At 46.6% G+C, this 13,875-nt stretch overlaps 2 protein-coding genes across 4 annotated transcripts in view; one reads left to right on the top strand and one right to left on the bottom strand.

The window, feature by feature from the left end:
- Positions 1-13,875, top strand: part of Ngef (neuronal guanine nucleotide exchange factor) — a 97,559-nt gene that overhangs the window by 3,145 nt on the left and 80,539 nt on the right. The window lies entirely within an intron of this gene.
- Positions 1-13,875, bottom strand: part of Neu2 (neuraminidase 2) — a 48,872-nt gene that overhangs the window by 25,973 nt on the left and 9,024 nt on the right. For 2 of the 3 annotated variants that reach the window (XM_039083110.2, XM_039083108.2), the window contains exon 2: positions 8,817-8,941. The gene's annotated coding sequence lies outside the window, so the exon portion shown is untranslated. Of the gene's footprint in view, positions 1-8,816; positions 8,942-9,233; positions 9,440-13,875 lie in introns of those variants that run through there. The other variant, XM_039083109.2, reaches the window with a different exon arrangement.

The following is a 13,875-nucleotide window of genomic DNA, read 5'->3' as shown; positions in this document are numbered from 1 at the left end:
ATAAGGGTCCTTACACTCAATGTGGCCTTCCTTCCTTCCCCTCTCTGTTCCCTTACTCAGAGTTCTCAAGTCTCTCTTGTCCCTTTCCAGGCACTCTCCAAATGACTCGATTTGGAGACTCTCTGTCCTTTATAAGACTTGCCTTGGTCATGGTGTCTATTCACAGCCGTAAAACCCTAACTAAGACAGTCTCTCAACTATTTCCAGTTTTAAAAACCTTGGGTACAGGATCTTATATCATCCTGGATATTCTTTAGTTGGAAGTCAGGGGATGTGTGAGCATGTATAAGGCCATGTTTCAAACGAAACTTTCCTGGACAGACACTAGGACATTGGACAGAAGAAGCCTTGTTTCTGCAGAGTTCCTTTTTAGGGAGCTACCTTTGATTCTTACTGGTGATTCTTGGAATTTTTTTTATTTTAAAAGGGTATCTGGCCTTGGGACAGGTCTTTCCAGTTGTCGGAAATGATCAGCATTGCTGCCTGCAGCTCCCCCATGTATTTCTGGCCTCTTTTCAATAGGCTGTGAGTCGAAAGCAACATCTCTTGCAGGCGGTCACCCTAGGCTACTAGCCGAGCTCAAGAAATGAAGACTTTCTAGTGTAGGGTTCCAATGAAGCTGTGTTGAAGCTCACAGGAAAGGAAATCAGATCTGTCTGGCTGTCTTTGGGGGAAACATGGCTGACATGTGTTTGTAGGAGGCATTGTCATAGAAATTGACAAAATGAAGAGGTGCGGGAGGTTGGCCAAGATCTTGCAAGATAAACAGCAGAATCGGTTGTCCTGCAGAGTGAGGCCTTGTTGTTCCAGGCCTTCTTGAGGTGACAATTTGTGGCATTTGTCGCCCTGATCTGTGCCTGCTGGAGCCCCATAACCAGCTAGAGCTGGAATTGAACACTGGGTTGCCTGGCAGGCACCAGCTATGGGTGCTCAAGCCAACCTCTTGTAAGTCTAGGGTTTAGTACCTATCTCTGTCCTTATCTCTGTCCTTTTCTAATTCACTACTATCTTATTTTCTTTTTTTTTAAAAATTTATTATGTATAAGTACATTGTAGCTGTCTTCAGACACACCAGAAGAGGGCATCAGATCCCATTACAGATGGTTGTGAGCCACCATGTGGTTGCTGGGATTTGAACTCAGGACCTTTGGAAGAGCAGTCAGTGCTCTTAACCACTGAGCCATCTCTCCAGCCCCTATCTTACTTTCTTTTTGGAGACAAGGTCTCATGTATCCCGGGCTGGCCTTGAACGGGATATATATAAGAGAATGACCTTGAACTTCCGATCCCCCTGCTTCCACCTCTGGAGGGCTGGGATCACAGAACTGTATCACCTACCCCATCTGCTTTATACACCACTGGGGATTAAACTCAGAACTCAGAGCTTCGTGAATACCAGGCAAGCATTCTACCAACCGAGATGCATCTCAGGTCCTCTCCAGCCTTCTGAAAGGCTGTGTTCCTGGTGGCTGTTAGTTTTAAACTCAAGATGGCAAGAAACAGGTGAGAAGTTGGGCTCTGAGCTACACTGGCCTCAGTCCGGTAGCCTTGATTTGAACATCGGCCCCTCTCACTTCCTTGCATGAGTCAGTTAACATCTGAGTGCTCATGTCCCTTTCTAAAGCAGAACAAAGATGGTTTTGGCGACTATATGGAATTGTCATTGGGGTTGGGATCTGGGCCAGGTGCTTCCAAGGTTTCAATGTGTTTTTAAAGGATGAATTGCAGGCACACAAGATTTTCAAAACAAGAAAAATGTATTCAAAACAAAGAACAGTACAGTTTGAATACATTATCAAAACTGACAGTGGGCCTCAAGAGCGGAAGAGTACTCAAAAGCCCTCGTTTGGGGATTCCTTTGATGAAGTTCAAGAGATGGAGGAGTTCGGTTACTATGGTGTATAGCACAGGTGTTTCTCCGTTTTGACTGGCAGGTGTGGATTATGTAAATCTCTGCTCACAGTGCATACCCTTTCCCATAATTCATCTGACTCTAATCACATGCATGCCCAATTATACATAAGCATAGGATGGTAAACAGGGAATTCTTCCTAAAAGAAGGACAAAGTTCTCCCTATTGCACATAGACCCCAAACTAGTCTAGGCCGGAATATACTCCCTACTCTTGCCTCGATACATAACTAGAGCCCTGTTGAATGGGATCTGAGTTTGATAGTTGTTATGGGGAGGAAAAACTCTACTGTTCAGAGAGTGGTACATCTCGGTGCAAGTAGGAGTCCTATGTTGGTGTCAGGCTGCCAGGAGCATTGCTCAGAGAGTGGTATGTATGCATGTGCCTGTAGGAAATGACAGTGCTGACTGCTAAGTGTATTATTAGCAGAGATATTGGTACATAGCCCAAACCAAGAGGAGTCCCCAGTTGCTAAGCTATTCCCTAGGCTTGCCTGACTTTGGGCATTCTGAACCCTCAGTGAGATGCCATTTATTAAGCACTTGACATGAATAGAACATTGGCTGCTGTTCTCCTGATATACTTTGAGAAAGAAAAAAAGTTCACCTTTTCAATAGGCAAGACCTGCCTTCCCTGTGTCAGAACCTGCCTCGAGCATCTCTACCACAGTCCTAGACACTGGGAGGCCTGAGAATGTGGCCCTCTTCAGTTTAATCACCACAGAAACCTCATAAACAGCAAGCTCGAGAGGGCAGATATGCAGTCGGGAGGTCCTCACCTTCTGAGTACCCAGAAGGACGGGTTTGGGGTGTGGCTGCTTCTGCTGGAGATATACACGCATGCTTTTGGGATGCAGGGACAGCCCCACAAATACTTCCCAATTACTCTGTCTCACAGAAGGGAGACATCTGAGGAGTTGCCATGAGAGCAAAACCAGGCATTAGGAGTCCCAGAGCCGCTAAGAGAGTAAGACGGAGGAACTGAAGAGAGAGGGTTGATGCTTCAAATCAGCTGATGGAGTCGGCATCCCTGGGAGAGCATGAGAAAGCTGAGTGTGAGGCTCCTGCAGGCCCACTGCTCGCCGGCTTCCTGGCCGGGCATCCGAATGGCAAATAAATGGGATCCAAGCACAAGGTGTCTCTGTTCTATGCTGAAGCCCAAAGGATCTGTTCTGGACAGCAAGGCCCCATTGTAATGGCCCCATAGTAATGTCTGTCTTGGCAAAGAGGTGGTCTATGCACCCCAGCTCTGCTAATAGAGAAGAAGGGAAAGAAGTCTGCAACCAGACAGACGCTTGGGGGACCCCAGAAATAAGGCTGTGGGTGTCCTTACGTTGATAGGCTGGTGTAGGTTGGTACAGGCTCTGCTCCCTCATCTTGAAATGACAGAAGCTGAGGGAGCCCTTCCCAGACCCCCCAGTGAATGATGGATCAAGGAGAGGACCAGGTGTCACAAACTGTCACAGTGGCCTGAGTGAACGAGGCAACCTTCGGCTGCCTTGGTGATAGGTCATGGGCCTACTACAGCTCTGAGCCTGCATCATTTCCCAATAGACCCTGTCAGCTTAGAAAGTACTCAAGATACTTGTGTAAGAGGGAGGATAGAGGTTTGGAGACAACCCTCTGGGTTGGAGAGACACCATGGAAGGAACAAGGCAGTAACAGCCTTGGGCCGGGAGCAGTTAGTGTTTCAAGGTAGGGTTGAGCACGGAGCAGCAGTCCTTATCTGGGGCCTCCGTACCATGTTGGTGTCACTTCAGACAGTCGCAGATGGGAACTGACTTCCCACAACCAGCATGAAGTAAGTACTCAATAAAATTTGATTCCAGGGAAGGGGCTGTGCTCAGCCTTGGAATCCCTTTGGCAGCACAGCTAAGAGAAGAAAAGGTGAGGGTGAATGGAGAGGAGGCAGAAGGACTAGCAGGGCCTAAAAACAGGGCAATTTTAAAGTTGTCAATATGGAGGCTGAATGTAGTGGCTTGAACCTGTAATTCCAGGCAGAGGTGGGAGTCAGGGCAGGGTCAGGAGGTCAGGCAGAGGCAGAGAGATCCCTACAAGTCAAGGGCCAGCCTGGGCTACGCAGCACATTCCAGGCCAGTTAGGACTATGTAGCAAGATCCTATCTCATACAAACAAACAGCAAACCAAAACTATGACAAAAACCAGAAAAGCGTATGGTAGGAAGGGAAGAGCCCAGACATAGTCAATAAAGTGCTTGTTGTGTAAGTGTAAGGACCTGTGTTCATTTCCCAGAACCTACATTAAAAAAAAAAAAAGCTTGTTGTGTCATGGGCTTGTAATTCCATGTCTCAGAAGTCAAGGGCCTGAGGAGCAACATCTGAGGTTGTCTCTGGACGGTACGTCATACACATACCTGCACCCTCCTGCCCACAAGTACACCCACATCTCGGCTGTCAGCAGGAGCATGGCACAATGTGTTTTATTATGACGGTCTCAGTGTGGACATTTTCTGGGTCCCCAGGATATAGTGGTTTTCAGTCTATTAGCCCTGAAGAGCTTTCTTCCCAGTGTCTGTACAAGAAGGTCCTGGTGCCTGGAGGGTTGTCCTAAGGCTGTCCTAAGTACTTCCTGCTCACATCAGCCCTCAGTCAAGGCTGACAAGTTGGAAAGGACTGGTCAGGGCTGGACAGGGCTGGAGGGTGCAGGCTCCAGAGAGTGTGCAGCCTGTTCCAAAGGAATGCACAGATGTGAAGATTCCAGGAAAAAAAGAAAAGAGGCGGGTGGACAGGGGTCAGAACAGAAGAGTCTCCCAGGAATTGAGGCAAGCAGGCTGGGGAGGGAAAGAGGAAGCAACAGAGGTGAGGCAGGATTCAAAAATGAGAGGCTGGAACCCCCCTCACCACCTTCTCCTCCTCCTCCTCCTCCTCCTCTCCTCCTCCTCCTCCTCCTCCCCCTCCTCCCCCTCCTCCCCCTCCTCCCCCTCCTCCAGTTTCTGGCTTTCTTAGAGGTCTTTGAGATGCAACCAGTGAGACAAGGAGAGGCTGGATGCTCTGAGAGGTTTAACATGATCACTGCTGGAGCAAAGGGTACTTGCTGAAGAAAGGAAGTGTGCCAGACTACTGAGGCACTCCACCTCTCACACTGAGTGACTATCAATCCTTGTCCCTAAGGTGAGAGACAGGTGTTCTGGGACTACACCAATAGATGGAGGTGCCTGGCCTCAAGGACCAAGCACGGGGTTCTCAGCATCTCAGGTGTGATTTGACCAGCACTGCTATTTTAAAGTTCACTTATTAACTTCTGAATATGAATATATATATATTTGTATATATACAATTATACAGATATTATATATATATATATATTACAAATCCTTCCCCTTGTTTCCGTTCCTCTAGAGAATCCTGACTAAAACATCTCTCACCATTAAGAAAGGGGGAGTTTATTGTGGCTTTAGGAATTGTGAGTCAGGAATTGTGACTTTGGGGGATACAAATACTTTTTTTATTTTTTTTTAAATTTTTTTTAAATTTATTTATTATATATAAGTACACTGTAGTTGTCTTCAGACACACCAGAAGAGGGCATCAGATCTCATTACAGATGGTTGTGAGCCACCATGTGGTTGCTGGGATTTGAACTCAGGACCTCTGGAAGAGCAGTCACTGCTCTTAACCGCTGAGCCATCTCTCCAGCCCCAAATACTTTTTTTAAAAGTATGAATTATAATTCAGAGACACAGGCACAAGAACATCAGGGAAAGTAGAGTTTGGATTCTGAGGAGGAACAGAGGTTGCTTGACCAAAGAAGACATAGAAAAGGCATCAGCAGACCGGACATGCCCACAGAGCCAGTCCCACAAGTTCTGGGTCTGCATGCCAAGCCTTGGATAAAGCCGAGTGCCTTTATCCAGCATGGGTGTGCCACATGCTGGGTCACAGGGGGAGGGGCCAGAGCTCTGATTTGTGAGTCCCTGCCTAAGGACAACCTCCTGACTCTACTTTGAAAAGCCCTTCCGTGTGGCTGTGGTGAGTTTTCCTCTTCTGCTCACATTCCTGAATGTCAGCCATTTACTTTCATGGTAGTGTCCATGCTGAGAACAACATCCCTCTAAAAAAAAAAAAAAAAAAAATAGGGAAAAGCCCCTATACCACCACCACACACCGAGGGAAGGTCACGTAATGAACAAGAGGGGACATCTGCAAGCCATGGGCAAGGGCTCACTAGCGTCCCACCATGCTGGCCCCCTGACTTCAGGCTTTCCGCCCTCAGGGCTAGGAAGCTACACTCTTCTGCTAAGCCACTGGGTCCTGTATGGTTTTTTTGTGGCAGTCCTGGCAGACGGACACCAATATTAACCCTGATATTGTCAGGCCTCTCTGAGTCCTATGGAATTCCCGATGGATGAGTCACAGCTACTCAGATAAGCAGCCTGCCACTCTCAGACTGCCTAAAGACCTGGTGGTTCTCCATCACTTCCCTGTGTGGCCATGGGAAGTCCCCGTGGTCTCCTCTGCACTTTACAAGCTCAGCCCTCCTCTCTCTGTCAGGGACAGCCAGCCGTGCCCTCAGGTAGGTGCAGCACTTGCCAAGGCTGTGGCCTGAGGTAGCTGCTCCTTAGGCCTCCTTCTTGTACCCAGATCACTCCTTCCATTAATCCCACCCTCCCTTCCTCCCTCCCTCCCTCCCTTCCTTCCTTCCTTCCTTCCTTCCTTCCTTCCTTCCTTCCTTCCTTCCTTCTTTCTCTCTCTCTTTCTTCCTTTCCTCCTTCCTTCCTTCCTTTCTTTTTTTTTCTTTCCTTTTTTTATTGTTGTTTTGTTTTGTTTTGGCAGGATCTGAGGTAATTCTAGCTGGACTAGAACTAGCTATGTGGACCAGGCTGGCCTCAAAATCAGAGATCTGTATGCCTCTGTCTCTTGAGTGCTAGGATTAAAGACTTGAGCCATCACATCCAGCTAAACGCACAGCTTCCAAGACAGCTTAATCTACAAAGTGAGTTCCAGGACAGAGAAACCCTGTCTTGAAAAACAAAACAAAAAAACAAAAACAAAACAAACAAAAACAAAACAAACAAACAAAAAAAAAACAAAAAGAAAGAACAGAAAAAAATAGGCAAATTGGAATGCTAGTTTATGCCTTTGTCTCAGTGTGAGGAAGGGTTGCCCTGATTTGAGGTGAGCTTGGGCAATCCAGAGAGTTCTAAACAACCTTGGGTTACAGTGAAAGACCTTATCTCAAAAATTAACAGTGAATAAACCAAAGAAACACAACTAGGGAGAAGGCTGAGTTCTTTCCTTCCCTTATGCCTTCAGCTGAGAAGGGCTTCTGCCTTCAGCATGTCCACAGGGGACTGCCTCTCAGGCCAGCCATCAGCCAGTGCTGAGACAGAATACATTTTACTGTGGTACAAATGGAAAGCCTCCAATCCCTTGATTTATTTCTTCAAACAACCTTTGCCCATTATATATCTATATTTCACAATCTTCAACTCTTTCCACACAGAGAAATAAAAGTAATTTACATAAGTGGACCATCCGTTTAGCTGGTAAGATTTGTTTAAGCCTTGCCCGTGCAGTGAAAGAGGTGCCATGATCTTTCTTAATCCTTGAGCTATCACTGCACGGGCAGAAGGAAAAAGAAGCCAGAGGAGGGCATGCTCATATTTAGGATGATGGGGAAGCCAGGGAAATCTCTCACTGCTGGAGCCTGAAAGAGAGGGACAGGCCAGTCTCACAGTGAGGGACCCATGCTGAACCTTGTATTGTGAGGTCCAAATTGAACCTCTTCTAGGGCCTCTTGAATGAGACCCACGGAGGCAGTGATCAATGCAAAAGCAAGAGGAATGTAATTCTGATATCTCAGGGTCATCTCCCCCTTGAAGTGGGGTGACCCTGAGCAGACTCTGACAGGGAGTTCTATACCTTGCAAACAATTGGGGCAGAATTCAAACAATGGTAACCAGGCAGGGTACTATTGATGGGGCGAAGTGACCTTCAAACTGACTCGTGGTCAGTGGACCGTTCTGGACTTTCCAGGGGGGGATGGTTGGAAGTCAAGGGGAGGTTGGTTGGGAGTCACAGGTAGCTTTGTTTGACAGTTTGGCTTGTAGCTGTTTCAGGAACTAAACTAACTCTACTCCTACTGGAAGGGAGGGGTCTTTCTGTGCTCAGAGGTTGGTGGTGGAATTTTCCCACTGGTCTCAGATTGACCCCAACGGGGGGCATCCACAGACACACTGAGGGGACCTGCTTTGTGCTCCTACCCCTAGATTGCCCAGGGCTCCCTGTGTGGAGGGCTGCACAGTATGGGAGGAGGAGTACTAAGCAGAGAAGACTCAGTAGCCTCATGGTCTTGTCCTAGGTCTCTGCCTCTGACATTGCTCTCTGGTAAAAGCAACTAAACGTCCTCAACTGCAGGAGTCTCCTCCCCATCCTGTGTGGCTGGCAGCTGCTCCTCTGTGCTGTGACCTGGATTCTAACTCTGCCTTACCCACTTCCCAGCTGTGTGATCTTAGGCAAGTTCCTGAGCATCTCAGAGCCTCAGGGAGAACTCACGGAGGCTCCTGCCACATGTCTCCATCCCCAGGTTGTAGTGAGAGGCAAAGGAATTCAGTGGACAGTTCCGGCAACCAGCCAGCCTTAAAGACTATGAGGTCTGAGACTTAGTGCTTCCTTTCCAGAAGGTCTTGTCTTGGCCACCACCTTCTGACCCAAGTTGGTGACAATGTAGGGAAAGGGAAGTTTTTTTTTTTTTTCTGTATGACAGGAACTTGGAGAATTCTGGTATGGTCTGACCAAATTATACCTGGAATCTCTACCAGAGGTTTGCACACTCTACAGAGTGTGCACTCTACACACTACCTAGTTTTTGGGAGATTAGTGACAATCCAGAAGGCCCAAGCCCCATATAAGGGGGCACAGTAAAGTTAAACTCTTTTAGCCTACCTACAAAGGCCAGTGTCACACCAGGACTCTGTGTCGGGTCTCCACCTGGTCCAGAGATCCAGAGATGCCATTCGGTTAATATTGTGGTACAGAGGTCGCCTCCAGTGCGAATCTAGGTTTGGGTCCTGTAATAATAATAATAATAATAATAATAATAATAATAATAATAATAATAATAATAATGAAACACAGTTATAACAGAAGCCAATATAGTTTTGTTTCTTGTTTTGTCTTTAAAAGGATAACCCACAGGGTAGAAAGCACAAAGTAGAACCACTCAACTTGTCCTAATGCACAAACAATGGGGAGGGAGGTGTCTTACATTTCGCAGGACCAATTTCCCCCCCTCACTTGTATAACACAAGCTTCTCCGAGCATGCTCTCTATTAGGTGTAACTCCATAACAACTTTACATACCATGTTTCCTCAGCATCTATCTGTGGGAGCTTTAACTACCAACTTGATACAACCTAGAATTAATTATCTGGGAAGGACGCCTTTACTGAGGAATTGCCTACATCAGATCTGCCTGTAACTATGCCCGTGAGGAACTAGTTTGATTGTTAATTGATGTAGGAGGGCTCAGCCCACTGTGGGTGGCATCATTCCCTAAGCAAGTGGTGCTGAACTGTGTAAGAAAATTGATGAGTATAAGGTAGCTTGTGGGCCAGCTAGCAAATGCTTCTCCCATGGTTCCTAGTGTGAAGTCATGATTCATTGATTGTGAAGTCAGATGCTTGGACAGAGGTAATGTGGTATGAAATTGCAAGCAGGCCTGCCTTATGTTTCTGCCTTGACTTTGATGTGGAATCACAAGTCACATAAACTCTTTCTTCTTCCATGTTGCTTTTGGTTAAAGTATCACAGCAACAAGAATAAATTAGGACAATACAGTGAATCTCCACCAAAGATGCATATTTTCATATTACAATGAGCCACAGGCCACCTTGAGACAAGAGAGTCCCTCTGTGCCCATGCTAGGTCTTGGATTTAGTGGGCCTCTGTTTAGGTTTTTCAGCCTTTCTCTTTACCAAGCGTTTTTTGTTCTTTTGTAAACTAATTTTTAAAGATCTTGTAGCCCTCACTCTCTGCTTTATGGTCACATGCTGCCCCTGATGGAGGCACAGTGGTAACAAGGTCAGGCTGCTTTTCCAGACAGAGACTTTCAAGAAAGATCTGCCTCTGAGGACTTCTCAGACATTTGGACTGTAGGGCTCCAGACCAGTATCACTGAGTCAAAACTGGTGTTAAGTCTCCAGAGGACTCCGAGGGCACCAAGGTGAGAGATTGAGAACCAAGTATAATCAGGCAATTCACAGGCATCATGGTCATATCTCACAAGCACCTCTCATAAAGTCCCCAGTACATAGAGGCCCTATTGTAGGCAGTCTTTTCCTTGAGGGCAGGGAGGGGATGCTGGGAAGCTTCTGGAAGAGCAATCCTGAATGCCTTTGGAATCTGGGTCTAGTTACTCCTAGGTGTTCGTTCAGCTAACAGTAAACATTCAGCAAAATCTGCACACTTAATGTGGCACTGTGAGCGAGTGGGCTAAGCCCCCTGACTTCTTTTTGGTTTGTTTTGGTTTGGTTTTGGTTTTGATTTTGGTTTTTCAAGACTGTGTGTGTGTGTGTGTGTGTGTGTGTGTGTGTGTGTGTGTGTGTGTGTGTGTGTGTGACCCTGGCTGTCCTGAAACCCATTTTGTAAACCAGGCTGGCCTTGAACTCAGAGATACTCCTGCCTCTGCCTCCCTCGCATTTGCCACCACACCCGGCTTGATGATATTTGTCTTAATGTTAAAAACACACAGGAGTAAATGAGAAGTACATGAAGTATATGAAGCCTAATCACAGGGGAAGGACGTAGGGTTCCCCTACATGCTCCAGAGACTAAAGCGCTGGGCATTCATCCTTAGCTGAAGCATTTCCCCCACCACCACCACACACAAATTTAATAAAAAAGTCCTCAACAGATGACAGGCTAGGCTGGCTAATTAAAACCAGACAGAAGCTGTTGACCCACACATCTCCAACTAACACTGCCATTTTTGGTAAATTCATCTGCCCTACTCCTGCTGTGAGGATACCATTTACAGAGGAGGGTGGGGTGCCTCATTCAATCGCCAAAGAGGGCATTCACAAACTATCCCAGGGCAGCCGTTCTCAACAAGTGGGGGTGACCTCTTTGAGAGGGCGGTGTCAAACGACAGGGTCATAAATCAGATGTCCTGCATATCAAATACTTACATTACCGTTCATAACAGTAGTAAGATTACAGAAATAATTTTATGCTTGGGGTCCCCACAACAAAAGGAGCTGTACAAAAGGGTTGCAGCCTTGGGAAGGTTGAGAACCGCTGTTGTCCTGTTAGGGTCCCATCAAGGGAAGATAGAAAGATAAGGGAAATCACAGGGACCAGAGAAGAGAAAGGAGCCCTTCTCTCTGAAGCCCGGTTGAAGCTTCCCACCAGCATTCCAGCACAGTTAACTGGAAGCCTGCAATTTTCTAGAAACATCAGCACAAGACTCCAAGGGAACGTAGCACTCTCCATACCTTACTCCATTCCAGTTTTTTCCAGATCTAGCTCTGTCCGAGCATCTCAGAACCACCCCATAATCTTTAACATGAGAGACAAAAGAAGAGAGGAAGCCAGATTTCCTAGCAACCTTTGCAGATGAAGTTTAAGAGCCACCAGATGTTATCTGGGGCTAACAGCACGACAGCCAACCATGACTGTCCCTTGAGGAGTCTGTGCCACACTCAGGTGTCTTCTTCTGGGTGTTTCTCATCCTCCCAACCCTCACAATTGAGCCTAGACTGAAATATCTTTAACAGCAATGGCCAACTCTGCCTCAAGCTAGGTAAGTCTGAAATCTTCTTCTCCATCAGTCACAGGGGGAGCTCCCTGAAAGATTACAGGACTTGTGAGGCTGATGGAGGTGACAGCATAGAGCTGTGACTGTCCCCTCACTGCTAATACATGTTTTTATTTTACTGTTGTGGGGAAAGCTGGGTGTCACATTCCGAGGGATTGTCAGGGCTTTGCACATTATGGAATGGGAGGCAGAGGGTTCGATCATTCAGCTGTAGGAGGAAATAGACTCACATCTGCTCCTTCTTTTGTATTTGTGCCTGGGTCTCGTCTAGCCCAGAATAACCCTGAACTCCTGATCCTCCTGCCCCTACCTCCTAGTGCTGGAATTGCAGGTGTATATACCCAGCTTAAACTATTCTTTTGAGGAAAGAAAATGTTGGCCCTGTTGAGGGTTCCTGCTCCTTCTCCCGTGCTCTGTTTAGACTGGCAGCTCTCTGGACACACAGACAAGTTGTGGTGATTTGAATAGGCCTGGCTCTCACAGACTCATGTATTTGAACGCTTGGCCCACAGGGTGTGACACTATTAGGAGGTGTGTCCTTGTTAGAATGGGTGTGTCTTTATTGGAGGAAATGTGTCACTGTGGGGCTAGGCTTTCAGGTCCTAGAGCCAGTCTCCTGGTTGCCTTAGGATCAAGGTGTAGAACTCTCAGCTCCTCCAGCGCCACACCTGCCTGGATGGTTGTCCTTCGTCCCACCATGATGCTAACAGACTGAACATCAGAACCAGTAAGCCAGCCCCAATTAAATGTCCCCCTTTATAAGAGTGTCACGGTGTCTGTTCACAGCAATGGAAATCCTAACTCAGACAGAGGCCGGCTCTACATACTTAGCTAGAAGCTTCATCCCAAGCTAATCACCACCAAACACTGGCCAGACACCCTGCTCCAGGCAGACAGAGGCCCGCCCACCCCTCCTTGCTGGACTCCTCTAAGATTGCTCCTGGGTTAGTCTTTTGCAAGCCTAGTTTACGGGAGGCCCTAAGAGAGTGCCATACAGTGGGCTTATGCAGGGGGAGGCCAGGCAGAGGTGAGGGGTGGTAACACTCATTGAGCTTCACACTCAATGCCACACTCTGCTCCTGGTACCTTGTACCACAAGATTTGGGACCTCTAGAGTCTTTAAAATACCTCATGCTTTGAAAAAGCTCTTTCAGATTTCAGTTCCTTTGGAACTCATTTGGTGAGATTGATTTTGTGGATTTAAATGGATTTTTCCCACACACAGATTTTTAATCCATATTCTAAACTTTTATTAGTATCTTTTTTTTAAAGTGACAACCTAATTGAGGTTCCATAGAATCCACACATTTAGAATGGATAATTCCATGGCTATTGTATAACTCTCACCTACTTTCTGTCTCTGTCCAGTTTCCTGTCACGGATGTGTCATCTGGATGCAATCTAAAATGTGTGGCCCTTTGTGAATGGCTTTCTGCACCTGACAAACTCTGTTCAAGAATCACTCATGACATAGAATATATCAACATTTTTCATGGCTGAGAAATATTCTAGTATACGGGTACACCACTCTTTGTCTATTAGTCAGTGCATCTGGGGTATTTCTACCTTTCACGGTGTTGACTCATACTGCCATAAACGTGGGCATATGACTTGCATGATGTGGCTTTTTGAGGAACTCCATAAAGACTTTTCATAATGGCTGAAAAAACCTGTATGGAGTTTTTTCATAAGGAGTCAAGGTTCATTTTCTCCATGTCCTTACCTACACATTTGTCTTTTCCAGGACCTCACTATCCAGGTTACGTTGGCATCTGGCTGTAGTTTTGATCTATACTTTCCTGGTGATTGGTGACATTGAACATACATCAGTTGGCCATTTGTATGTTTTCTTCTAAGAAATGTCTACTTAGGTCCTTTGCCCACTGTCTTAGTTAGGGTTTTATTGTTGTGAAGAGACATCATGACCATGCCAAACTCTTGTAAAGGAAAGCATTTAACTGGGACTGGCTTACAGTTCAGAGGTTTAGTCCATTACGTCATGGAGGAAGCAGGGCAGCATTCAGATAGACATGGTCCTGGAGACATAGCTGAGAGCTCTACATCTGGATTGACCGGCAGCAGGAGGAGAGGCACTGGCCCTGACTTGGGCATTTGAAACTTCACGGTCCACTCTCAGTAAAATACTTCCTCTAACAAGGCCACACCTACTTTGATAAAGTCACACCT

Source organism: Rattus norvegicus, chromosome 9 (genome assembly GCF_036323735.1).
Source record: "Rattus norvegicus strain BN/NHsdMcwi chromosome 9, GRCr8, whole genome shotgun sequence".
NCBI lineage: Eukaryota > Metazoa > Chordata > Mammalia > Rodentia > Muridae > Rattus > Rattus norvegicus.
This window is presented reverse-complemented; position numbering and strand designations above follow the sequence as displayed.